Genomic DNA, 25934 nt, shown 5'->3' with positions numbered 1-25934 from the left:
TTTTCTTGTTTGTGTGTGTTTCTGCTACATACAACAAACATTTACAGACCAATGGCTGCTGTGCTTCAGGGACAGTCCGTGTTCTTCCTCCACAGGTTCTCGTGTCTCCAACCTGCTGTGATGAGGGAGAGTCGGAATCTAAAGCAGTGATGGTTCAGAGGAGGTGGTGGGAAATACCAAATTTGATTTACACTCTTCTGACCTTTTAGAAGACATTGTAATCTTTGTTACTTTCTCAGAACAAAAGCCACTTGTAGGAATGCTGTGGATCAAATCGTGTAGAAGGTTCCTGGGGTATACTGCTGGCGTGTGCACGGGGTTCAGTGATGTTTGATGTAGCATGTCATCTACTGCTTCCTGGCCAGTGTTTTATCAACTTTGTCTCGGGTTGTTTTTCCCATTTTATCATGGATTTGGAGTTTCTGAACAACCTGGTGACAGTGTGTGCGTGGCAGCCACAAGACCAGTGAAGTGAATGTGACCAAAACACTTGCCACACCCTAGCAAGTGCCAGCATCTGTGCAGCGTTGTGTGATGTGTTTGTGGAACATTTGGTGGTGAGTGCTACACGCACCTGTAAATGCCACAAACACGCCGTCTGACTTTTCTCTTTAACAAATGTATTGAACCAAGGGTCCCCTGGTCACAAGCCATCCTCTCCAGATGTAGGTAGCCTCTGGAAGACCAAAGAAGATAGCAACTGTTGATGGAAGGAACAATTGGAAGAATGGAGATGTTATTCTCCAGGACATTTCTTTGTTCTGAGCAGTACTCTGACTTTGATCAATGTCCACGATGCAGTCAAGGGATTGAAGTGTTTAAGAAGGTGCTTTGCTCCACTGGTATCTGCATCACCTGGTCACTAAGACACAGAAGACTGAGGAGGTACCTTCAAACCTGTGAGACATCCTCTGTTGGGGAAAGTGTAGTGACACGGACCCACAACAGGGGGCGCAAATGAACGGTCAATAGATGAACCAAAAGGTAACAATTTAATGTTGTGAATGTGCACAACGAATATACAGACAATCTCAGAATCTGATAGCAGTCAATACACAAAGGTGACGTGTGGGCAGGCTCGAGGATAGAAGACGTCTGAAGAGCCGGAACCACACGATTTCCGCCGCCACCGAACCTGGTGAATACTCAAGCTGCCAAGTCCCGAATTCCCAGGTGATCACCGTCCCCGACTGTCGGATCTGGTACTGCTGGCGAGGAGCACAAACAGTGAGATGTGGGTGTGTGCACACCCAGTAACAAAAACAGTCAGAAGGTGGAAAGTCACCTCCACCTCTAATCACACACTCGTGCAGCTCCTGTTAACCACTTATCTGGTTAGGGTGTGAAGCGAAGCCGTCGCTGATCACACCAAAACGCCAATCCCACAGATAAGGCAACACCCACAGGAAAACGGCTGCAAAGAAGTTCAGACTATAAAGTCAGTGTTAAGTTCAGATACAGCAGAGAATATTACCTTCACAGGTAGATGATATCTCGGCAGCGAGGTGGAGATGACATCCGGCTTTTATGGAGTGATGAAATGATGGGTGACAGCTGTCATGAGTTGATGTGTGACAGCTGTCACTCCCGGTTGTGTCTGAGGCGGCAGCGCCCTCTCGTGCCTGAAGCCCGCACTTCAGGCAGGGCGCCCTCTGGTGGTGGGCCAGCAGTACCTCCTCTTCTGGCGGCCCACACAACATCCTCATCATTGCAGTCTACAAGAATAATGTTGACAAGTCTAATTGCAGCAATTACTGAGGAATCTCACTCCTATCCCTCATAGACAAGATTTTGGAGAAGGTGTTTAACAACTGGATCAAACCTAGAGTGGAAAAGACACTTCCTGAAAGTAAACGTGGATTCTGGTCCTCGTGTGAAACAACTGTTACAGTTTTCTGCGCCTGTCAACTCTAAGAGAAGTGATGAGAACTACATAAATTATTTTGTGTGCCCATTATAGATCTCACAAAGCAGCCTTTGGGTGCCCTGAGATGTTCATCAATATCCTGAAGCTTCTTCATGAGGACTACAATTTTTGTGACAGGCAGAGGCCTTAAAGATTCTCCCGGCATCAACTCTGTAGTCAAACAAGCATGTATCATTGCCTCAGTACTTGTCACTGTCTTCACTTTGACCTTCGTCAAACTCAATCTTCCATCTGGTGTTGACATCAGGTATAGGACAGATGTCAAGATGTTTAGGTTCAGTCATTTTGAGGTAAGTCATTGAATATGGAAGAGCTGGCCTGCCAATATGGAGACCCTGGTTTGAATCCCACTCACGCTACCTGTCTGTGTCCTTTGGACAAGACAATCTGCATTGCCCTCGTCCATCGAACTGTAAATGGGTACCACTTTGACTGGGGAAGTAACCTCCATCGGACTGATGTCCCGCCAGGAGACGCTGAAGGCTTTCCTCTGCTTCATGCTGTGGAATCTGGAGATAAGCACTAGCATCAGTGGGTGTCAGGGCCTATATAGGATGTACTTCCCTGAACTTCACTCACCTTTGGTATCAACCTTCAGTATGCTGATGGCATTATGCCCCTGTGTGAGGAGGACTCTCAATCCATGCTCCATGCATTCAGCTATGCACCTCTGTAACCTCTGTTTATCCTCAACGCAACCAAGTTTCTTCATCAGCCGGCGTCAGTGACAAAGAACCTACAACCATCTACTGTCAAGATACAAAGCCAAGAAAGTTGACAGTTGCAGCTATCTGGGAAGTTCTCGCTACACGACTGCTGATACAAACTTTGAGAAACTAAAATCCTTGTTGTGTAAAAGGCAGTTGTATTGTCTCGTCTTTTATATGGATCGTAAACCTGTGTCATCTTGTGTGAGTTTATATTTGTCTCTTGGTGAGGACGATGATGGCAGCTTTGTTAATTTTAGAGCTTTGAACAAATCTGTGGTGTCCTGATGTGACTGACCTGGCCAATCTGGACAAGGAAGTGCCATCCACATGCTGGATTGGGTCCAGTAGTGGAGATCCTGGAAGCTTTGGCATTGCGTAGTCCACATCTCTCTTGGGTACAGCTGGTTGACTGACCAGGGGAGATGATTAAAATCTTTCCAGGTGTCAACTCTAATGCCAAGTTGTTTCCAGGCAGTCCTTGAAACATTTCCTCTGTCCCCCAACATGGAATACTGCCAGAAGGCACTGTGACCACCTGGAAGAAGTTAATCAACAGTGGATCATCGATGATTCTGATGGGGTTTCGACATGATTAATCGATTAATCAGATTAGCTGGGAATTTTTTTACACTGTGCCAGGGAAACAATTTTTCTCTCCTTCCATCTCTTTATTTAACAACAGACCATTATTTGAAAACTTAAAATACTTGAAAATCAACAAATCGTCAAATGTCCCTTGGCTGTTGAAATATAAAATAATAAAGAATAAAAGTTTATAATAAAGAACAAAAATAATTTCAAATGACATTGCTTTATCAAAGTGCTGAGTTGCCATAAAACAACATTGAAACATATAAATGTTATAAAATATATGGTGAAAAGAGGTATTTTTGTTGCTGCAAATGAGCAATTAGCATAACCAGTTAACCATAAAACCCAAATCAAAAACTGTAGCCTGACTCATTATATGTGCAACATTCTCTGTATAACGTGTAAACTATGTGGTCATTTCACAATGACACATGTGACTCATGTCTCTTTCTCTAAAACTGTATTGTAGCATTATTAGTTATTATTACTATTATTATTGTTGCTATTATTATTAATATATAAATAAAAAAAATGTTAAAAAATTATAATGTGTAATACATTTGACTCTTTTACGACAACAAACGCTGAGCCATTAATTATTAGACAGAAAACAAATGTACAAACATGCTGAAATGCCAGCAGCTTAATGCTAACTTTAACATTGAAAACTCCATAGACATGCTAATGCATTAGCATCGGCGTTAGCACACAATACATCTATCAACTGTTTCAGAAGACCATAACAGGTCAGTTTAATATAAAAAAGGTAAATATTCCTCACAGACATATGCTCTTTAGTGTTTTAGTGGGGAAAAATTAAGATAAAGCGAAATAAAACAAATTCAAGATTCAAAGCAAAGCTCGGTTGATTATATGGAAGAAAGAAAACATTTGTGGTAAAAGAAAGTTATTTAGCAACTAATTGATGACTAAATTAGTTGACAACTATTTTAAGACGAGTGAAAGAAAAGAGTGCAAGAAAGAGAGCAAGAGTCTCCTCTTCCTACCGGATTGATCTTGCTGAAGCAAGACTGGACTCTTCAGCCAAAACTAAACATGCCAACATAGCAGCTGACAATGAAAGACAGTCAGCCTACAGAGAGAGAGAGAAACAGACTCCATGTGTTTGTTGCTGTGGGACTTCTGCTGATTTTGCAAAATGTTAATTTGCACTCACTCAGTATTTTTAGACAGTTTGTGCACACAGCCTTGAGATCTATTTTAAAAGGATTGATTTCTCCTGAAGTAGACGGGGTGGTTTAACAAAAGCCTGGCAGCGACGCATCTGTGGAGCAGGGCTGTACGAAACACCGGCTCGCGGTCAGGACCTGTGCATGTTGGTGCCGGGGTCTCGATGGGCCGAGATGGATTTAATTGCAAGATGTATGACAGGATAATTGCACGTGCAGTTGTATGTGCGTGTGCCTGTTAGTATGAGTGTTGTTCTGTGTGTGTGTGTGTGAGTAATTATAAGATTTGTGACAAGATAATTGTGTATTTGTCAGTTTGCACATATACTGTATGTATACCTTCGTGTTTACTCATCATAGTTACAGGGTTGGAGACAAAAACTGTGTGTGTGTGTGTGGTTATTTCTGGAGGAAACGCACTAAACCACACAGATGTAGTGAATCATCCACTCCTGTCTCATTTCTTCTTCATTCTGTCTCCATATGCAAATAATTACTCTATAATTTTTACAGCTTGTGAAGCTTGTGATGTAAAAGAGTGTGTGTGTTTGTGTGTGTGTTTGTGACTCATCTCTCTCTTGCAATACTGCCTGTTGTATGATTGTGCCTTCTTTATTTACCATCACTATTTACTCACGTGGTCGACGTGGTGACGGGAGGAAGCAGCACGAGCTTCCAGACCGGACCTGTATCTGGAATAAGCAAATAAGATGTTTGACAGATTTGGGTTTTTTCAGTCCATGACATTGTTGCTTTTATCACTTCCCAGAGCGCATGACCACAGATGTGACTTATCAGTACAGGCATGACTCTGAACTGTGACATCATCAAATATGTCGCCATGCTTTGCACTCTGAACGCGCAGGTTAAACTGCACAGTGCAGCTTTAGCCTGCTACCTCACTGGTTCTACAGCTTGATGGTGGAGAGAAACAGAGAATGAGTTTAATACAAGAAAACATTTTAGATCTGGGCTGGAGTCTCCCATGTGCCTTCTGACAAACTGTAGCTGTAAATTCTTTTCCAGAAACACTTCTGTTACGGTTCATGTTTGATCCTCTCTCTGATGTCCTTTTTTCTGCTCTTGTGGGTTTTCTTTTCATTTTCTCTTTTATCTTGTATTCTCTCTGTTTACCTTTTCTCCCACTGGGTTCGCCTCTGTGGTGCTTTTATTGTGATATGCCAGGTTCTTTTGTATTTGCTTAGCTTGACTTCCTGTGTCACAGGCAGCTGGGTTTTTTGGTTTTATGCGCATGCTCATTTGCCCTGTTTGTGTGACGCACTATTTTCTCTTCCACCACAGCCCCTCAGTCTAGTGCCAGATTGTCTCCCTTCTGTGCCTGCTGTCTCTCATGTATTTCTTGTGTTAGATCTCCCGTTGCCGACCCACGCTTACGTGCAGGTGACAGGTGAGTGTTGAGGACTCCAGTAGGTGAAGAAGGCCAAGGGGACGCCCACGTTTCAGCTGGTTACACAAGCTTAAAGGATTATTAACCGACTGTGAGATCTGTACAGGGAAATATCAGGTCGACGTGTCGTCACCCTGATATTTCCCCATACACACCGAGCAAGTGAGGTTAATAATTTGTTTATTATATGGCTATTATAAACACGCAAACTTACAGTATTGCTCAGATATGAAAGCTGCTAATGGCTCGTAGTCCAACTTGTTCTGTTCACCTCCATGAAGAACTTGCTAACAGATGGTCCAGTTGTTAGTTCTTAAACTTTCCATCTGTGTTTTTTCAGATGCTGTTTAGATATTTATGGAGTTCGTTCATGTCCGATGAGTTTTTAGCTTTCTGGTTTGTAAAGAAAATAAGCGTTTCGGACTGATTGTCATGGAAATTGGTCCAATATGGGAAAATATCCGACCGGTAATCAGCCAATCAGAGTGTGGGTAGCATGGCAGCTATGTAATAAAAATTGTTATTTTAGAGATGTGAGGATGGACCAGATGCATGCTTGGGTTGCTGCAGTCCAGGTTCCAAGGCAGTTCGATGGTATCGTGGATGCAGTGAAGGGTGACACAACCACGTGCTCCCAGAGGACTTATAAGTCGTACCTTACACACTCTGAGGTGTGTGTGTGTGTACAGATGGCTGTATTTCCTAAAAGGTCAACGTGATATTTTTATTAAACCCTTGAATTAAAGCTGAAAGTCGTGATGACAAGAACATCTAGTTTCATTCATTCGCCATTGTCTTGATGATGTAAAGAGGCAGAAAATACAAAAACAAACGGTCCAGATACTTATGAACCTGACTGTATGCGACGCTTCAGTTTGAAGTCTTTTTTGCTCCCACACACATTGCTAAATAAAGGTGTTTTTGTTTTCATGGTTTGAACCGGCAGCTGAACTAATAAGGAGACTTGGCTTGTTTTTCTTCACCACAAAAATGTATTCAGTCATGAGATCTACCCTTTTGACATTTTGCACAGAAGATGACACAAAGTCCTTTCAGACCAGCATGCTGCTGCTGCTGCACCATTTTTCACCGTCATTAATGTGTGAATGAGTGAACAAACCACGTGATGAGGGACAGCGGCATCTGAAAGTGATTTACAGCCGCTTCTAAGCATTTCTTCCTCGAGTAATTCCTGCGTGCAGCAAGGACACTGCTCTTTGACTGCATGTTTGTTGAACCACCCTCAACTTATTTCGCTGCACCAGCAGCCGTTACTGCCTATCTGCGCTGATTCAGCCGCTGATACGACGGCTGAGGTTGCTGAGTTTAAGACGTTATTTTGGCTCAGCCTGTCGGCGCTACCTGCTGAGCTCCTCTGCGAGGTCGGTTCGGTAGCATGTGGGTGTGTGTGTTTTGTGCACCAGTGTGTATTTCTGTGTTTATGGGTATTTATATGTTTGTGTGAGCGCCTGTACCTTATTCACGCACGTGGGCATGAACGTGGGCAGCATGTTAAAGCTGACAGTGAGCAGGCAACCTGAAGACATATTTATGAGGTTTCTCGCTGTCAACGCTAAACAGTGAATATTAACCTGATGCTCTCGCAGCACCTGCAGCTAGAAAACTAAGCGATGCACTGATGCTTCTGCTCTGCAGGAAAGTGCACCATGTCATTAATGCTATCAAGGGATTTCATCACAATGAAGATGCCTTTCATCTGTTTTGTAAGTGGATGGAGACGCGTGTGAGCTTCATGAGATACGTTCTGACAAATGCGATCGCCCCTTATGACCATGTAATTACACATGAAGAGTGTTGCAATGTAATACATTCACTGGCTCCTTTATGAAGTACAAGTCTCACTTTTGAAGTTACAGTAAGGTCCATAATTGTTTGGACAGTCACAGGTTTTGTAATGTTACGTCTGTACACCGTCACAATGTAGCTTAAAGGAAACCTTCTTCTTCTTTTAGCTTTGACTTCTCACTTTAATTTAACCCCAAGATCCCAAATGATGTTCTGCTGCTTTCTGGTCAACTTGTTATCATTCATCCATTTTCAGTACCAGCTTATTCCTGTTAAAGGTCACAGGGGGCTGGAGCCTATCCCAGCAGTCATAGGGCGTGAGGCGGGTTCACCATGGACAGGATGCCAGTCTGTCACAGGGTCACATGCAGACAAACAAACACATTCACACACCTTCAGTCAATATAAAGTTTCCAAGTCACCTAAGCTGCATATCTTTGGATCTGGGAGGAAGCCGGAGCACCTGGACAGAACCCACGCAGACACGGGGAAAACATGCAAACTCCACACAGAAAGGCCACAGGTGGGAATCGATCCCACGACCTTCTTGCATTCATTCATTTCCAAACCTGCTTCATTGTGTTAAGGGTTATGGTGGGACCGGTGCCTCTCCCAGTGGTCACTGGCCAAAAGGCAGGATAGACTATGGATAGGCCATCAATCTGTTGCAGAGATGGTACTTATCTTTAGGTTTAGTTTTTGCCTGCCCTCTTTGTTTGTTTGTGGCCTGCCATTAACCCACAATTTTTCATATATTATGATGGATTTTTTTACAGAGGATTCATATCCTGATAGGCAAGAACTATTAAACTTGAAAATATTCCATTTTCAAGGGAGTAGGTCAAAGGTCAAAGTCAGAAAAACCTAGGGAAATTGGAAATATCCTTGTCCTTTAACATTGAGTGAATTTTCAAAAATGTATAACTCTGCCAAAAAAGACTGAATTTCTTTCACATTTTTATTGACTGTGTCGTCGACCAAACAGTCCCCCTTAAAAATCGGGCCCCCTGCCTTCACTGCGCATGCATCATTTTGGAGCATCAACAACAATTCTGGATAATCGCCTTTTCTGCTTCAAACTGCATTCCACTCATCATCTATCTCGGCAACAGATATCTGAAGCTTTTGTACAACAATCATTTCCACATTAATTCAGCATTATTTCATCATAAAAGACAGGGAAGCGATCAGTTCACGACTGCAACACGTCTGAGTCTGGCTGTCTGAGTCTGACTCGCTACATACAAAGCAGGGATAATGTGATAAGCAGGAATAATGTGATTATTAACCATCAGATGACAAACTAAAACCTCTTAAATCATTCTAAAGTCAGTTTTAAGCAGAAACGAGGAGATAATCGGTGAATCGCTGCTGATGCTCCAAAATGATGCAAGCGCAGTGATGGCAGGCGAGACTGATTTCACTGGTCTACAGCCAAAATGCTTCTGAAATAAAGATAGTCAAACTTTACTAATTTTGGTCCACGTTGTTTGAAATTGATGATTGACTGTAGTTTAAATAAATGCTGTTTCAAAAAGCTGGGACAGTGGTATGTTTACAACTGTGTTACATGACCTTTCCTTCTAACAACACTCAATAAGCATTTGGGAACTGAGGACACTAATTGTTGAAGCTTTGTAGGTGCAATTCTTTCTCATTTTCAGGAACTGTGAGGACTTGACACGACAGGCAGGTGGACACAAATGCAGACTCATGGCTCAGAGGACGGATTTAGAAAAAGGTTTAATTAAAAAAAAAACAGGCTCTGGTCGATACACAGGGTCACAAGCAGGCAGGCGGAGGTACAGACAGGCATGAGGCGGTGGCGTGGTCAGTAAAGAGCAGAGTTCCAGCACGGGCAAACAGGTGTATCAGAGGAGGCAAAACGGAGTCCAAGCCAGGTCTTCGGCTTCAGATGACGTGTCATCTTCGAGGTCAGACCATTCTGATTCACTGTCATCCAGCGGGGGGCGGGCCGGCAGGTGCAGCGCTGGTTCTTTAATCCAGGCTGGGAGCTTTCTTGCTAAGAATAAGTTGTTGAGATCTTCTAACTCAGGAAACACATCAAACAGCCAGGGGTTTGCCTCTAAAGCTTCCCACGCTTGATCTAAATAATCAAACTTCTCCCTTGGAGAGATACAGTCACGAAAACAGATAAAAAAGAACTGTAGATCTGAGAAAACCCTCTTGATTGCAGCCGTATCTGGGTTTGAGTCCATGGAATGACTGCTTACTGACATGACGGGATCTGAGTCCGCTGTGTCCGGGTTCTGGCTAGTTCGTACTGTCAGGAACTGTGAGGACTTGGCACGACAGGCAGGTGGACACAAATGCAGACTCATGGCTCAGAGGACGGATTTAGAAAAAGGTTTAATTAAAAAAAAACAGGCTCTGGTCAATACACAGGGTCACAAGCAGGCAGGCGGAGGTACAGACAGTCATGAGGCGGTGGCGTGGTCAGTAAAGAGCAGAGTTCCAGCACGGGCAAGCAGGTGTATCAGAGGAGGCAAAACGGAGTCCAAGCCAGGTCTTCGGCTTCAGATGACGTGTCATCTTCGAGGTCAGACCATTCTGATTCACTGTCATCCAGCGGGGGGCGGGCCGGCAGGTGCAGCGCTGGTTCTTTAATCCAGGCTGGGAGCTTTCTTGCTAAGAATAAGTTGTTGAGATCTTCTAACTCAGGAAACACATCAAACAGCCAGGGGTTTGCCTCTAAAGCTTCCCACGCTTGATCTAAATAATCAAACTTCTCCCTTGGAGAGATACAGTCACGAAAACGATAAAAAAGGAACTGTAGATCTGAGAAAACCCTCTTGATTGCAGCCGTATCTGGGTTTGAGTCCATGGAATGACTGCTTACTGACATGACGGGATCTGAGTCCGCTGTGTCCGGGTTCTGGCTAGTTCGTACTGTCAGGAACTGTGAGGACTTGGCACGACAGGCAGGTGGACACAAATGCAGACTCATGGCTCAGAGGACGGATTTAGAAAAAGGTTTAATTAAAAAAAAAACAGGCTCTGGTCAATACACAGGGTCACAAGCAGGCAGGCGGAGGTACAGACAGTCATGAGGCGGTGGCGTGGTCAGTAAAGAGCAGAGTTCCAGCACGGGCAAACAGGTGTATCAGAGGAGGCAAAACGGAGTCCAACAAACAAGCCGGGTTCAGGCACAGAGAAGCAGGTTAACGGGCTCAGGTAAAAAAGCAAGGTCAAAACAGGCGAAGGTCATACACGTCAAGAAAAACAGACTATGGCAGAAAACACAAGAGGCTTGGAATGAGGCAATATGCACAACAAACTAGCAGTGAGCTGTTGAAGACAAGGGGTTTAAATCAGAGGATAATCAGGGCGTGATGATATGCAGGTACGGGAAAGAAGGCATGGCTGAGTGAGACGAGTGGAGTGACAGGTGGGCGTGTCAGACAAAAGCAGGAAAAAAAGGAATATGACAGTGACAGAACAAATGTTAAACAATAAGGAAATAATGATACCTAGAATACAAATGTGGTAACAGAATAAACAAAGGCAGGAACAGAACAGAAAATTAAAGGCTGGACCTAACCTAGATGAGAACTCAACATGTGGCAGGAGTGTACAGAAAACCCTGATTTACAAATGTGCTCAAGACAGTGACTGAATAACCAGAAAGTAAAGGATGAAGACTAAACTAGAACAGAACTCAATAAGTGGCTGAAGTGTAACAGATAATCCTCAAAACTTAATGTGATAGCACAGTATGACTAAATAAAAAGCAGAGACTAAACTATAACAGAACTTAACGTGGCTGAAATGTAACAGATCATAAAACCAAGACCAAAGTGGAAGAAACAGAAAATAAACATTCAGGGTCAGACAGAAGGACAAAGAGAGGGAAACAGACAGAGACTGGGGGACAAAACCAGATTCGGGGCAGGTCCAGGGTGAAAGCATGACACCCATTCTTGCTTGATGTGCCACTTCAGTTGTTGCCACACATTTTCATTGGGCAGCAGGTCTGAACTGCAGGCACGCCAGTCTAGTACCCACACTCTTTTACTACGAAGCCACGCTGTTGTAAAACGTGCAGAATGTGGCTTGGCATTGTCTTGCTGAAATAAGCAGGGACGTCCCTGAAAAAGACGTTGCTTGGATGGCAGCATGTGTTGCTCCACAACCTGGATGTACCTTTCAGTATTGATGGTGCCATCACAGATGTGTAAGTTGCCCATACCATGGGCACTAACACACCCCCATACCATCACAGATGCTGGCTTTTGAACTTTGCGCTGGTAACAATCTGGATGGTCTTATTCCTCTTTTGTCCAGAGGACGTGACGTTCATGATTTCCAAAAACAATTTGAAATGTGGACTCATCAGACCACAGCACACTTTTCCACTTTGTGTCTGTCCATTTCAAATGAGCTCAGGCCCAGAGAAGGTGGCGGCGTTTCTGGATGTTGTTGATGTATGGCTTTCGCTTTGCATGGTAGAGTTTTGACTTGCACTTGTAGATGTAGTGACGAACTGTGTTAACTGGCAATGATTTTCTGGTGTTCCTGAGCCCACGCGGTAAGATCCTTTACACAATGATGTCAGTTTTTAATGCTGTGCCGCCTGAGGGATCAAAGGTCACGGGTATTCAGTGTTGGTTTTTGGCCTTGCCGCTTACATATAGAAACTTCTCCATATTCTCTGAATCTTCTGATTATATTATGGACTGTAGATGATGGAATCCCTAAATTCCTTGCAATTGAACATTGAGAAACATTGTTCTTAAACTGTTGGACTATTTTTTCACGCAGTTGTTCACAAAGTGGTGATCCTCGCCCCATCTTTGCTTGTGAATGGCTGAGTCTTTTGGGGATGCTCCTTTTATACCTAATCATGACACTCACCTGTTTCCAATTAACCTGTTTACTTGTGGAATGTTCCAAACAGGTGTTCTTTGAGCATTCATCAACTTTCCCAGTCTTTTGTTGCCCCTGGCCCAACTTTTTTTGCAACTATTTGCACAACAGTAAAGTTTATCAGTTTGAACAGAATTATTGGGGGGGCTTGGCTCATTATTGGGGGGGCTTAAGCTCCCCCAAGCCCCCCCCCCCAGCGCCGCCACTGTGTTGAAGTTCTGTTATATAAGATGTAATGAAGATGCAGCAGAAAAAGGGGAAAAAACACTTGAAAACTGTGTCACATAATTGTCCAGGTTGCAACAGGTGATTGGTTGGTCAATCAAACAAAAGACCAAAAAAACTGCTTTGAGAAGAGCAGCAGAGATGGAACAGGTCAATACACAATAAACAAACAAACCAGGTTTATCAAAATAATTTTTTATTTCATAAATATTGAAATACTTTAAAACAATTCTGAGAGAAAAAAGTCTATTAAAATGACAATGTCCATTTAAGTATTTAAATCAGTGAGTTGCCTCAAAGGTTAATCTTTAGAAGACAACAGGCCTCTGTGTCTGCAGGTACAGAGCAGATAAAACAGGAGACAGAAAACAAAAAGGGTGAAGAGTTTCAGTCAGGCTGGTGATCTCCAGACAGGAGCAGCCCACAGTGACAATCCTCCAGTGGACAACCTCTGGGAGACGCTGTCAAGTTCGTACCAGGTGGGTATGTGTTCTGTGAAATCAAGAGAACTGTAGTTCTAAGGAGCAGTGGTAGAGTCCACAAATCGGGCAGAACACAAAAGTACAAAAACAGTCCAATCTTTCTCCAAGAGGCTGAGGTGTACAGAGTATTTAGAGTGTCCATGGATGCTGATTGAGATCAGCTGTCAGAGGTTGTGCAGCAGTTATTTAAGAGAGCTGGTAGAAATGGACACAAAGAAAGAAACTACACAACAGACAGAGTATCAGAACAGTCACAGGTTGGTTGATGGAGAGGGAGGAGGACAAGGGGGGTTTGTCCTGGTGGTCCGAGTAGGAATTGCAGAACTTCCAGTCGCAGCAGTCATAGAAAATTGTATAAAGGACTTCATGCCACATGTAATGATGAATCTTTCCACACTTGTCTTTGTCCACACAGCCCACACCCTTCATGATGGTGTGCTTCCCATAGCGAACGTAGGCCTTGTAGCATGTCTTATTGGCAGGACACTCAGTGGGGACAATCAGAGGTGTCCTCTCCTTTTCTACAATAGAGCTGTAGTGACACAGCAGCTTGTCAGAAAGGGCCGAGGGGAGGCGAAGACAGACGCACAACAGAGCAACGACACAGACAAACTGGAACATCTTCAACCTGGAAGGAAGCAGAACAACTGACATTTAATCAACATTAATGAGTGAAGACATCAAACACACAGTGACCAGAAAAATAGACACAACTGGATGAAGTTCAACACAATTATTCAAGATTAATTTAGTATATATTTTTAAAATCTATGTATTTTGACCAGATATGCTGCTTACCTCTTAACAACGTGCCAGTGTGGGGCTCAAATGAGGCAGATTCAGTTGACACAGCCTTTATATCCTCTGATTCAAAAGGGCTCACGCATCATCAACTGACTCCATGTAACTGAGATTGGGAGCACTGGTACCACAGTCTCTTAAGTCTCTTTATACAAAGAGACTGGTAGCATGTTTTTGAAAACATGCATGTGATTGGTCCATCTGATACGTCAGCCGCTATTGGCTATCACTCCATGCTCTGTGATTGGCTGTGGTGTAACCGCCGAAAATGTAAGTTGGTTCCACTCCTCCAGAGACTGTGGTTCAAGTGCTACATTGTAAACAAAGGCTGCAGACAATCAGAGAGCGCCGTGTCTCAGCCAATCAGCAAAATGTCAGAATCCTGACTAAAAGTCACGTGACCAAATAACCCGATACCGACTCCTTTGCATTGGCTGGAGGAGTGGAACCAACTTATCAATTATGTGAATATTTTTAAATATGAAACAAGTAGCTGATCACATTAACTGTAATATGACACAATTTAATCATCGCTGGAACAAATGAAGCTAAAACAATGTAGGAATCAAAACTGAATATTAGTGTCATCACAACTGATCTGCTGAATTTAGCATTTCTGTTTTTTTTTAACAAACTCTCCACTGATCCATTGATCATTTCTTCACAAATTTTGTTCAAAATCCATTAATGTTTTAGATTTTTAGAGATGTATTTTACATTGTTGAGGCAGAGTTGGTGGCCAAGTGTTTAGTGGGCTTGGATTTAGTGTGGAAGGTTTCTGGTTCAAACACCACCTCTGCCACATCTTTCCATGTAATGTGCAGTTACATCAGGAAGGACATCCGGTGTAAAACTTGTGCCAAATCAACATGCAGATCCACCTTGGATCTGCTGTGGTGACGCCGAGTGAAAACAAGCAGCTTAAAAGGACTTAATATTTTACATTGTTCAACACCAGCTGGTTTCCTGGACTTTAAATTTCACACATTCAACTTCCAACATGAAGGAAATGTCCATAGAAATGTCTCTCTCACTCACACACTTCCCATTTTTAAAACTGGAAATGTTTTAGTACATGTCTCAATATATCTTTGCAACTTGATGAAGTACAGTTAGCCTACAGTTAGCACAGTTAGCCTACAGTTAGCACAGTTAGCCTACAGTTAGCACACTTAGCCTCCATTTAGCACAATTTCCAAATGAATAGATCTTGATTCTCAGTCTAATTGTTGTTCTCTCCAAAACATTTCATTGTATAAGTTATCACATGCACAATAGTCTGTGCAGTTGTCAAAATAAGTCAAGAACATGAATCTCTTGGAACATTTGATAAATTGATCACAGGAGTTGAGTCAGGTGAAAGTCAAACATGACTAATGAAGGAGAAGTTTCACACGTCTCAGATGACCAAACAGTATGTTTAGTTACCTGACAGGTGCTGTCCATGATCGTGAATGCTGCCAAACGTATATATACAACCCCTGGCAAAAATTATGGAATCACCGGCCTCGGAGGATGTTTATTCAGTTGTTTAATTTTGTAGAAAAAAAGCAGATCACAGACATGACACAAAACTAAAGTCATTTCAAATGGCAACTTTCTGGCTTTAAGAAACACTATAAGAGATCAAGAAAAAAAAGATTGTGGCAGTCAGTAACGGTTACTTTTTTAGACCAAGCAGAGGAAAAAAATATGGAATCACTCAATTCTGAGGAAAAAATTATGGAATCACCCTGTAAATTTTCATCCCCCAAATTAACACCTGCATCAAATCAGATCTGCTCATTGACATTGACCCTATGCCATGACATTGACCCTATGTGTCTTTTTGCAAGGAATGTTTTTGCAGTTTTTGCTCTATGGCAAGATGCATTATCATCTTGAAAAATGATGTCATCATCCCCAAACATCCTTTCAATTGTCCAAAATATCAACGTAAACTTGTGCATTTATTGATGATGTAATGACAGCCATCTCCCCAGTGCCTTTACCTGACATGCAGCCCCATATCATCAATGACTGTGGAAATTTACATGTTCTCTTCAGGCAGTCATTGTTGGGGAAAGTGTAGTGACACGGACCCACAACAGGGGGCGCAAATGAACGGTCAATAGATGAGCCAAAAGGTAACAATTTAATGTTGTGAATGTACACAACGAATATACAGACAATCTCAGAATCTGATTATAGTCAATTCACAAAGGTGACGTGTGGGCAGGCTCGAGGATAGAAGACGTCTGTCCTGAGAAGAGCCAGAACCACACGATTTCCACCGCCACAGAACCCGGTGAATACTGGAGCCGCCAAGTCCCGAATTCCCAGGTGATCACCGTCCCCGACTGTCGGATCTGGTACTGCTGGCGAGGAGCACAAACAGTGAGATGTGGGTGTATGCACACCCAGCAACAAAAACAGTCAGAAGGTGGAAAGTCACCTCCACCTCTAATCACACACATGTGCAGCTCCTGTTAAAGCACTTATCTGGAAGGAGTGAGAGGCGAAGACGTCGGCACTCTCATAAACCACCAGTCAGCTGACAAGGCTCCACAGGAAAACGGCTGCAAACAGAGCACACGTAAGTCACAGTTCTGACACAGCAGAGAATATTACCTTCACAGGTAGATGATATCTCGGCAATCAGGTGGAGATGTCGTCCGGTCTTTATGGAGTGAGATGATGTAGAGCAGATGGGTGACAGCTGTCACTCATTATCTCTTGACAGCTGTCCCGGTTGTGTCCGTGGCGGCAGCGCCCTCTCGTGCCTGAAGCCCGCACTTCAGGCAGGGCGCCCTCTGGTGGTGTGCCAGCAGTACCTCCTCTTCTGGCGGCCCACACAACAGGACCCCCCCCTCAACGGGCGCCTCCTGGCGCCCGACCAGGCTTGTCCGGGTGACGGCGGTAGAAATCGGCCAGGAAGGCCGGATCCAGGATGAAGCTCCTCTTCACCCAGGAGCGTTCTTCGGGTCCATACCCCTCCCAGTCCACCAAATACTGGAACCCCTGGCCCAGCCGACGGATGTCCAGGAGCCGGCGCACCGTCCAAGCCGGCTCCCCGTCGATGATCCGGGCAGGAGGCGGTGCCGGTCCGGGAGCACAGAGGGGCGAGGTGTGGTGAGGTTTGATCCTTGACACATGAAAGACTGGGTGGATCCGCAGTGAAGCCGGGAGTTGGAGCTTCACTGCGGCAGGACTGAGGATTTTGAGGATTCTGTATGGTCCAATATACCTGTCCTTGAGTTTCGGGGAGTTCAACTGGAGGGGGTTGTCCTTCGTGGATAGCCACACCTCCTGCCCGGGCTAGTAAGCAGGGGCCGGGGATCGCCAGCGGTCCGCATGGGTCTTCGCCCTCGTCCGGGCCTTCAACAAGGCAGAATGGGTGGAGCGCCACACCCGACGGCACTTCCGCAAGTGGGCCTGGACCGAGGGCACACCGACCTCTCCCTCCACCACGGGAAACAATGGGGGCTGATACCCCAAACACACCTCAAACGGGGAGAGGCCGGTGGCAGAGGACACCTGGCTGTTATGCGCATACTCGATCCAGGCCAGATGTTCACTCCAGGCCGTCGGGTGAGCGGACGTCACACAGCGCAGGGCTTGCTCCAATTCCTGATTGGCCCATTCTGCCTGTCCATTGGTCTGGGGGTGATACCCGGACAAGAGGCTCACAGTGGCCCCCAGTTCCCGGCAGAAGCTCCTCCAGACGTGTGAGGAGAACTGGGGACCACGATCAGAGACGATATCGGTAGGTATCCCATGCAGACGGACGACGTGGTGGACCAGGAGGTCTGCTGTCTCCTGGGCTGTTGGGAGCTTCGGGAGGGCCACGAAGTGGGCCGCCTTGGAGAATCGGTCCACTATCGTGAAGATGGTGGTGTTGCCCTGGGACGGCGGGAGGCCCGTGACGAAATCCAGGCCGATATGGGACCAGGGGCGATGAGGCACAGGAAGCGGCTGGAGAAGTCCTTGGGACCTTTTGTGGTCTGCCTTGCCCCTGGCACAGGTGGTGCAGGCCTGGATGTACTCCCGGACGTCGGCCTCCATAGACGCCCACCAGAAGCGCTGCCGGACAACTGCCACAGTCCTTCCCACCCCTGGATGACAGGAGAGCTTGGAACCGTGACAGAAGTCCAAGACTGCAGCTCTGGCCTCTGGAGGGACGTACAGACGATTCTTCGGACCAGTTCCGGGGTCCGGGCTCCGTGCCAGGGCCTCCCGGACAGTCTTCTCCACGTCCCAGGTGAGGGTGGCCACAATAGTGGACTCCGGAATGATGGGCTCCGGTGGATCCGACAGCACAGTTTTGACTTCGTCTTCGTGTACTCGGGACAAGGCATCCGATCTCTGGTTCTTGGTCCCGGGGCGATAGGTGATCCGGAAGTCAAAACGTCCGAAGAACATTGACCAGCGGGCTTGCCTGGGGTTCAGCCGCCTGGCGGTCCTGATATACTCCAGGTTCCGATGGTCAGTGAAAACCGTGAACGGCACAGACGCTCCCTCCAACAGGTGTCTCCACTCCTCAAGAGCCTCTTTCACCGCAAGGAGTTCTCGATTGCCGACGTCATAGTTCCGTTCCGCGGGGGTCAACCTGCGAGAAAAGTAGGCACACGGGTGAAGAACCTTATCGGTCTCCCCGCTCTGGGATAGCACGGCTCCTATCCCTGAGTCAGAGGCGTCCACTTCAACCACAAACTGGCGACTGGGATCGGGCTGCACCAAGACGGGTGCAGACGAGAACCGGCGCTTCAACTCCTTGAACGCGGCTTTGCACCGATCCGACCAGGTGAAGGGGACTATTGGAGAGGTCAGGGCTGTCATGGGGCTAACTACCTGACTGTAGCCCTTAATGAACCTCCTGTAGAAATTTGCAAAGCCGAGGAACTGTTGCAGCTTCCTACGGCTTGTTGGTTGGGGCCAGTCTCTCACCGCCGCAACCTTAGCCGGATCAGGGGTGACAGAGTTGGAGGAGATGATGAACCCCAGGAAGGACAAAGAGGTGCGGTGAAACTCACACTTCTCGCCCTTCACAAACAGCCGGTTCTCCAACAACCGCTGCAGGACCTGACGTACATGTCGGACATGGGTCTCAGGACCCGGAGAAAAGATGAGTATATTGTCCAGATATACGAAGACGAATCGGTGCAGGAAGTCCCGCAAGACGTCGTTAACCAAGGCTTGGAACGTCGCAAGGGCGTTGGTGAGGCCAAACGGCATGACCAGGTACTCAAAGTGACCTAACGGGGTGTTAAATGCTGTCTTCCATTCGTCTCCCTTCCGGATCCGAACCAGGTGATACGCATTCCTAAGATCCAGCTTAGTAAAGATTTTGGCTCCATGCAGGGGGGTGAACACGGAATCTAACAACGGCAACGGGTATCGGTTGCGAACCGTGATTTCATTCAGCCCCCTGTAATCAATGCATGGACGGAGTCCGCCATCTTTCTTGCCCACAAAAAAGAAACCTGCACCCATCGGGGAGGTGGAGTTCCGGATCAGCCCGGCAGCTAATGAGTCCCGGATGTAGGTCTCCATTGATTCGCGCTCAGGTCGTGAGAGGTTGTACAGCCTGCTGGACGGGAACTCAACGCCTGGAATCAGATCAATGGCACAATCGTACGGACGGTGCGGGGGAAGGGCGAGTGCCAGATCCTTGCTGAAGACATCAGCAAGATCGTGGTACTCAACCGGCACCGCCGTCAGATTGGGAGGGACTTTGACCTCCTCCTTAGCATGTAAACCGGGAGGAACCGAGGATCCTAAACACGCCCGATGGCAGGTTTCGCTCCACTGAACCACCACCCCAGATGGCCAATCAATCAGGGGATTGTGTTTCAACATCCACGGGAAGCCCAAAATCACGCGGGAGGTAGAAGGAGTCACAAAAAACTCGATCTCCTCCCGATGATTCCCAGACACCACCAGAGTTACAGGTTGTGTCTTGTGCATGATTAAAGGGAGAAGGGTGCCATCTAGTGCCCGCACCTGCAATGGCGAAGGTAGCGCCACCAGAGGGAGCCCTACCTCCCTTGCCATCTGCTGTCTAGCAGATTCCCTTCTGACCCCGTGGTCCACCAGTGCTGGGGCTTGAAGGGTTAAATCCCCACTCAGATTGTAACTGGGAGTTCATGTGGCAATATGTGTGGTCCCACGTGAATGTTATGACCCCCCTTAGCCCAGTCTCTAAGGCGGGTGTTGTCGTTTGGCCGTTTGGGCAGTTTTCTGTATGTGCCTCTGTTGAGCTGCAGAGAAAACACTCCCGCGACCAGCCTCCTCATTCTGTCAGTTGTTCTCATTTTGGCCCTGTGCGTCTCCCTAGCAATGTCAGCAGGGGGAGCTGTTGCCCCACGGAGTGCTGCGGCTGTGGAGCGTGGGGAGGGCGGAACCTTTTTGAACCCGGAAGGGAGAGGGACGGCGCGTGCCCGGCCACGTCCTTCGCCTCGCTCCCGACGGCGTTCCTCCAACCGATTGTCTAATCGTATAACAAGATCGATAAGCCCATCTAAATCCCACGGTTCTTCCTTAGCTACCAGGTGCTCCTTCAGGACCGACGACAGTCCGTTTATGAAGGCGGCGCGGAGCGCAACGTTATTCCAGCCGGACCTCGCAGCCGCGATGCGGAAGTCGACTGCATATTCGGCTGTGCGCCGGCGCCCCTGTCGCATTGACAGCAGCACTGTTGAAGCGGTCTCTCCTCTGTTAGGGTGATCAAAAACAGTTCTGAGCTCCCTCACAAACCCAGTATAAGAGGCAAGGAGCCGTGAACTTTGTTCCCAAAGCGCTGTAGCCCAAGCGCGTGCCTCACCTCGAAGCAAATTAATCACGTAAGCCACCTTGCTGGCATCAGACGCGTACATCACGGGTCGTTGTGCAAAGATGAGCGAACACTGCATAAGAAAGTCCGCGCAGTCTCCACACACCTCCGTACGGCTCTGGGGGGCTTATGTATGCTTTCAGGGGATGGTGGGGGGGGGTCGTTGAACGACCAGTGGACGTCTGTATTCCGGCACCAGGGTCGGCAGGAGGAGGAGCTGCAGCAGCGCCCTGAGCGCGCGCTTCCACCTGTGCGGTGAGAGCCTCCATCCTGCGATTGAGGATGATGTGCTGCTCGGTCATCAGGTCCATCCGAGCGGTAAAGGCGGTGAGGATGTGCTGCAACCACCAATCACGCCTCCAGCCGACGCCGGTGCACCCTGCTCTTCCATTGGCTGTCCAACAGATGGTTGGACGCCCCTCGGGATCCGTGACAGTGTGCCGGAGATATCCTGTTGGGGATATGCAGGGCTTGGCGGCTCCAGTGTTCTTCAGATCCGTTGGTGGTGGAAGCTGTGTGGGATCCGGCTCTTCTCTCGCCAGACGTCTTCTATCTTCGAGCCTGCCCACACGTCACCTTGTGTATAATTGACAATCCACAATATTGTTATTGTCTGTAATTCGTTGTGCGATTCACAACATTAAATTGTTACTTTTTGGCTTATCCATTGTCCGTTCATTAACGCCCCCTGTTGTGGGTCCGTGTCACGACACCTTCCCAACAACTTTGTGAACAACTGCATGAAAAAATAGTCCAACGGTTTAAGAACAATGTTTCTCAATGTTCAATTGCAAGAAATTTAGGGATTCCATCATCTACAGTCCATAATATAGTCAGAAGATTCAGAGAATCTGGAGAACTTTCAACATGTAAGTGGCAAGGCCGATAAACAACATTGAATGCCCATATATTATGGACTGTAGATGATGGAATCCCTAAATTCCTTGCAATTGAACGTTGAGAAACATTGTTCTTAAACTGTTGGACTATTTTTCCACGCAGTTGTTCACAAAGTGGTGATCCTCACCCCATCTTTGCTTGTGAATGGCTGAGTCATTTGGGGATGCTCCTTTTATACCCATTCATGACACTCACCTGTTTCCAATTAACCTGTTCACTTGTGGAATGTTCCAAACAGGTATTCTTTGAGCATTCATCAACTTTTCCAGTCTTTTGTTGCCACTGTCCCAACTTTTTTTGGAAACGTGTTGCAGGCATCCATTTCAAAATGAGCAAATATTTGCACAACAATAAAGTTTATCAGTTTGAACATTAAATATTTTGTCTTTTTGGTGTATTCAATTGAATATAGGTTGAAGAGGATTCGCAAATCATTGTATTCTGTTTTTATTTACATTTTACACAATGTCCCAACTTCATTGGAATTGGGGTTGCAATATGTATAACCTTTTTGCTGTTTTACAGAGTGTACAAAAAGAGAACAGGTGAAATATTATACAAACAGTCAGAGAAACATCAAAAAAGACCTTTGTTTATGATTTTTCTTGAAAACTCTACTGTTAACACAATACGAGGTTTATTAGAAAATTAACCGGCAGTTTTATAAAAAAAAAAAAAAAAACTGTATGGATTTGAATCACGTGCGATTACACCAGACATGCTTGAACCCTCGTGCGCATGTGTGAGTTTTTTCACGCGTGTCGGTGACGTCATCCGCCTGTGGGCAGGCTTTGAGTGAGCACTGGTCCAGCCCTCTCGGTTGAAATCCTTTGTCTGAGAAGCCGCTGGAGACGGCACGCGTTGCTTTATCAAAATTTTTTCAGGACCTGTGAAAGATATCCGAGTGGACACTATTCGAGAAATTCAGCTGGTTCTCTGTGAAAAGTTTAACAGTTGATGAGAGATTGTGGAGTTTCTTTCGCTTTAAGGACAGCTCACAAAACGGATCGGCACGGCGCGGTCAGAGGTGGCATCCGTCTGGCTGTTTCGAGCTGAAAACATCCTAATTTAAGGCTCTGTTCACCCAGGTCGTCGTCAGAGAACAGAGAAGTTTCAGAAGAAGTCGGCATCAGGAGTTTATGCGGACATTCCACTGTTAAGGAGATTTTGTAATGAAAGAACGTGCGGGCAAATTCGCCGAGTCGGTTCCGTGACGATGCCCCAAATCCGTCTGCGCCGCGACAGGAAAAACACCTCCGTGTTGAAAACCATTTATAAAATTCAGGCGGCTTTTGATGGCTTTCAACAAGTGAGTATCTGAGAAATTGTTTAACAGCTGGCCATGTTCCAACTTGTCCGTTAAGGTTTCCAATGGAGGTGTTTTTCCTGTCGCGACCCCCCGCGGTCAGGTCCGGCCCGACATGCGAATCTGCCCGCACGTTCTTTCATTACAAAATCTCCTTTAACAGTGGAATGTCCGCATAAACTCCTCATGCCGACTTCTTCTGAAACTTCTCTGTTCTCTGACGACGACCTGGGTGAACAGAGCCTGAAATGTGGAAGTTTTCAGCTTGAAACAGCGAGACGACGCCGCCTCGGAGCGCAGATCGCCGTCAGGCGCCGTGGGCTGTCCTTAAAGCGACACTTACAGACCAAAATCTCTCATCAGCCGTTAAAATTTTTACCGAAAACCAGCTGAATATATCGAATGGTGTCCACTCCGTTGTGCCTTACAGTTTTGAAAAAATTTTGATCAAACAAAGCAGCAGTCTCTGAGCCATTCCTAAACAATGAAAAAATTGACGAGAGGGTGGGCCACTCCTCACTCAAAGACTGCCCACAGGCGAATGATGTAACCGACAGGCGTGAAAAAACTCTCGCATACCCACGAGGGTTCAAGCATGTCTAATGAAATCACACGTGATTCAAATCCATATGGTTTTTGAAAAAAATAATAAGGTCGGATACTTTTCTAATAGAAATTATGTGTTGTATATCTTGGAAACAGTAGCCAGTTAGCCATTGTTATTGTCATATTTGAATTCAACATGCCAAAATCCATAATAAATTGCACATTTTATTTCTGAAGCAGACAACTTTTAAATATTTGTATACCAGTGTATTTAGGGGGAAAGTTCGGTCGGCAACACCGGATCTGTTCCAGATTACAGATTTTGTGGCCATATAAATTTAACATTGAAAACCCTGCTTAATGTATATTTGACATTATATCTTGAACAAACATGACCCAATTACACTCATATTTAAAAGTGAGGTGCAGACTGACACTCACTATCACCTGACAAAGTTTGATCCAGATCCGATCAGGATTGTGGATTTTGTGGACATTTAAATTTAACATTGAAAAACCCCTTCGGTGTACATTTTGCATTATATCTCAATCAAAAGTGCCTCAATCACTCTCATGTTTCTCTTATGGGTTTACCTACACTACCAAAATTGGATGGAGGTTCCAATTTTATGCCTGTTTGTCTTCCAGTTATCAATCAGAAACCAAGTGCCAAAAAACAATGACAAATTGTGCACAGCAGAGATAACCTTGTTCTGTGAAAATGATCTGAAAAAGAATTCAGAAACGGAAGAACTTTGAAACTGAAAAAAAAAAAAAAAACCCAGAGAACGCCACAAAAAAAAAAAAAACTTTGATTCAAGTGCATGAACTAAATACTGTACATACTCCAGACATTTGTTCACATCTAATTTAGCTTATGAAAAGCCACGTCTAACAGGATTGTGACTTTGACACAAAGTAAAAATTTGTGGAATTGGAAACTAGTGTTGGCAGAAGTTTGCTCTCTATATGAGTGCAGTGCTCTAGTTTCTTTATTTATTTACTGATAAAAAAAAAAACTGCAGTCAGCTCAGAATTCCTGCTTTGGCTGTTGGGTGTACGTTTCATTATACATTTGATTGACATCTGAGCTGGCAGATGCGTTATGACACACCGAATTGTTTATAAAATTGTTCAAATGAAATAAAACAAAACAATAGTAATAAAAATGGTAAATGGACTGCATTTATATAGCAATTTTCCATCTGCATCAGACACTCAAAGCGCTTTACAAATAATGCCTCACATTCACCCCGATGTGAGGGTGCTGCCATACAAGGCGCACGCTACGCATGCAACACATGCGCAATGCATTGTCAATACATCTGTAATACCTCCGTGATAATCGCAATGCGTCCAATCCGTTTGCTCAGTACATGCGTTATACATCCGTGACTGTTTGTCATATATTCGTTGTACATTATTAATATATCCGTAATTCATACTGAGACATCTGTCATTTTTGGCCACTTTTGTTGCGGACGACAACGAACGCCCAACATTTGTATACTCAATTCATGCGCAATTAATCCCCTCCCCAGTGGGACCAGACCTTTACAAAGGAATTTAAAAAAAGGTGTTGTCTGGTGGCTTTTCTTTGGCTTTCTGAGTCTCTTATTTTAAGTTTTGTGTATAACTACTTTGTTTAGTTGGACGTATCTAAAACTATGTGACATTTTCAAAGAGTGTAATCAACCTAAGAAACAGTTTGTATTGAACAAAATGTAATAAGTTAAATGTCACACTGGTTTGATGCATTAAAAAATTCCATGTATCATCTGCACTAATTTTTCTAGTTTGATTAGATGCAACATCACTACATTTTTAAAATAAATGCACCTCATTGACTAATGTGACATGTTCTTTTTCCTCCTCATGACACATTTTTGTGCAGTTTTTCAGTGATTCTGCAAACAAACCAAGACATTTTAAATCCAGACTTTCTAAGAACAGGCAAATCATAAATGAACTAACTGCACATACTTGACGTGTGCTCTCATGCGTGAAAGACATTTGTCAGAGTTATAGGCCTGTCACACCTTGATGATATAGCCAGCGTATTCCAATGTATGAAAAATATAGTATTCACCATATTTTCATACATCAGCATACACTGTCTAAATCGTCAATGTGTGACAGGCCTATAACTCTTGGGAATGAGTCAAGTTCATGGTGAATTTCCATTGTACCTGTATTAAATGTCCACCAGGTGGAGGTATTGTTCCATTTCAATAGCTGTGGGACACGATGAATCTTTTACTTATAGTAGTAGATGTGTAAACACATAAACATATGTCACACACAGTGAACTACATATCGTTTCATTCATGGATGTTTTTCTTGC

The 25934-nt window shown here is 45.2% G+C and overlaps 1 protein-coding gene and 1 long non-coding RNA gene across 2 annotated transcripts in view; both read left to right on the top strand.

The window, feature by feature from the left end:
• LOC117513658 (low-density lipoprotein receptor class A domain-containing protein 4-like) overlaps nucleotides 1-25934 on the top strand; it is an 832720-nt gene that overhangs the window by 317801 nt on the left and 488985 nt on the right.
• LOC117513660 lies at nucleotides 343-22738 on the top strand. The gene is made up of 4 exons (XR_004561668.1): nucleotides 343-434; nucleotides 6167-6171; nucleotides 18595-18598; nucleotides 22728-22738. It is a non-coding gene; the product is annotated as an uncharacterized LOC117513660 (long non-coding RNA).

Source organism: Thalassophryne amazonica, chromosome 7, assembly GCF_902500255.1.
Source record: "Thalassophryne amazonica chromosome 7, fThaAma1.1, whole genome shotgun sequence".
NCBI classification, from domain to species: domain Eukaryota; kingdom Metazoa; phylum Chordata; class Actinopteri; order Batrachoidiformes; family Batrachoididae; genus Thalassophryne; species Thalassophryne amazonica.
The sequence above is the reverse complement of the archived record's forward strand: the minus strand, read 5'-3'. Positions and strand labels throughout refer to the sequence as shown.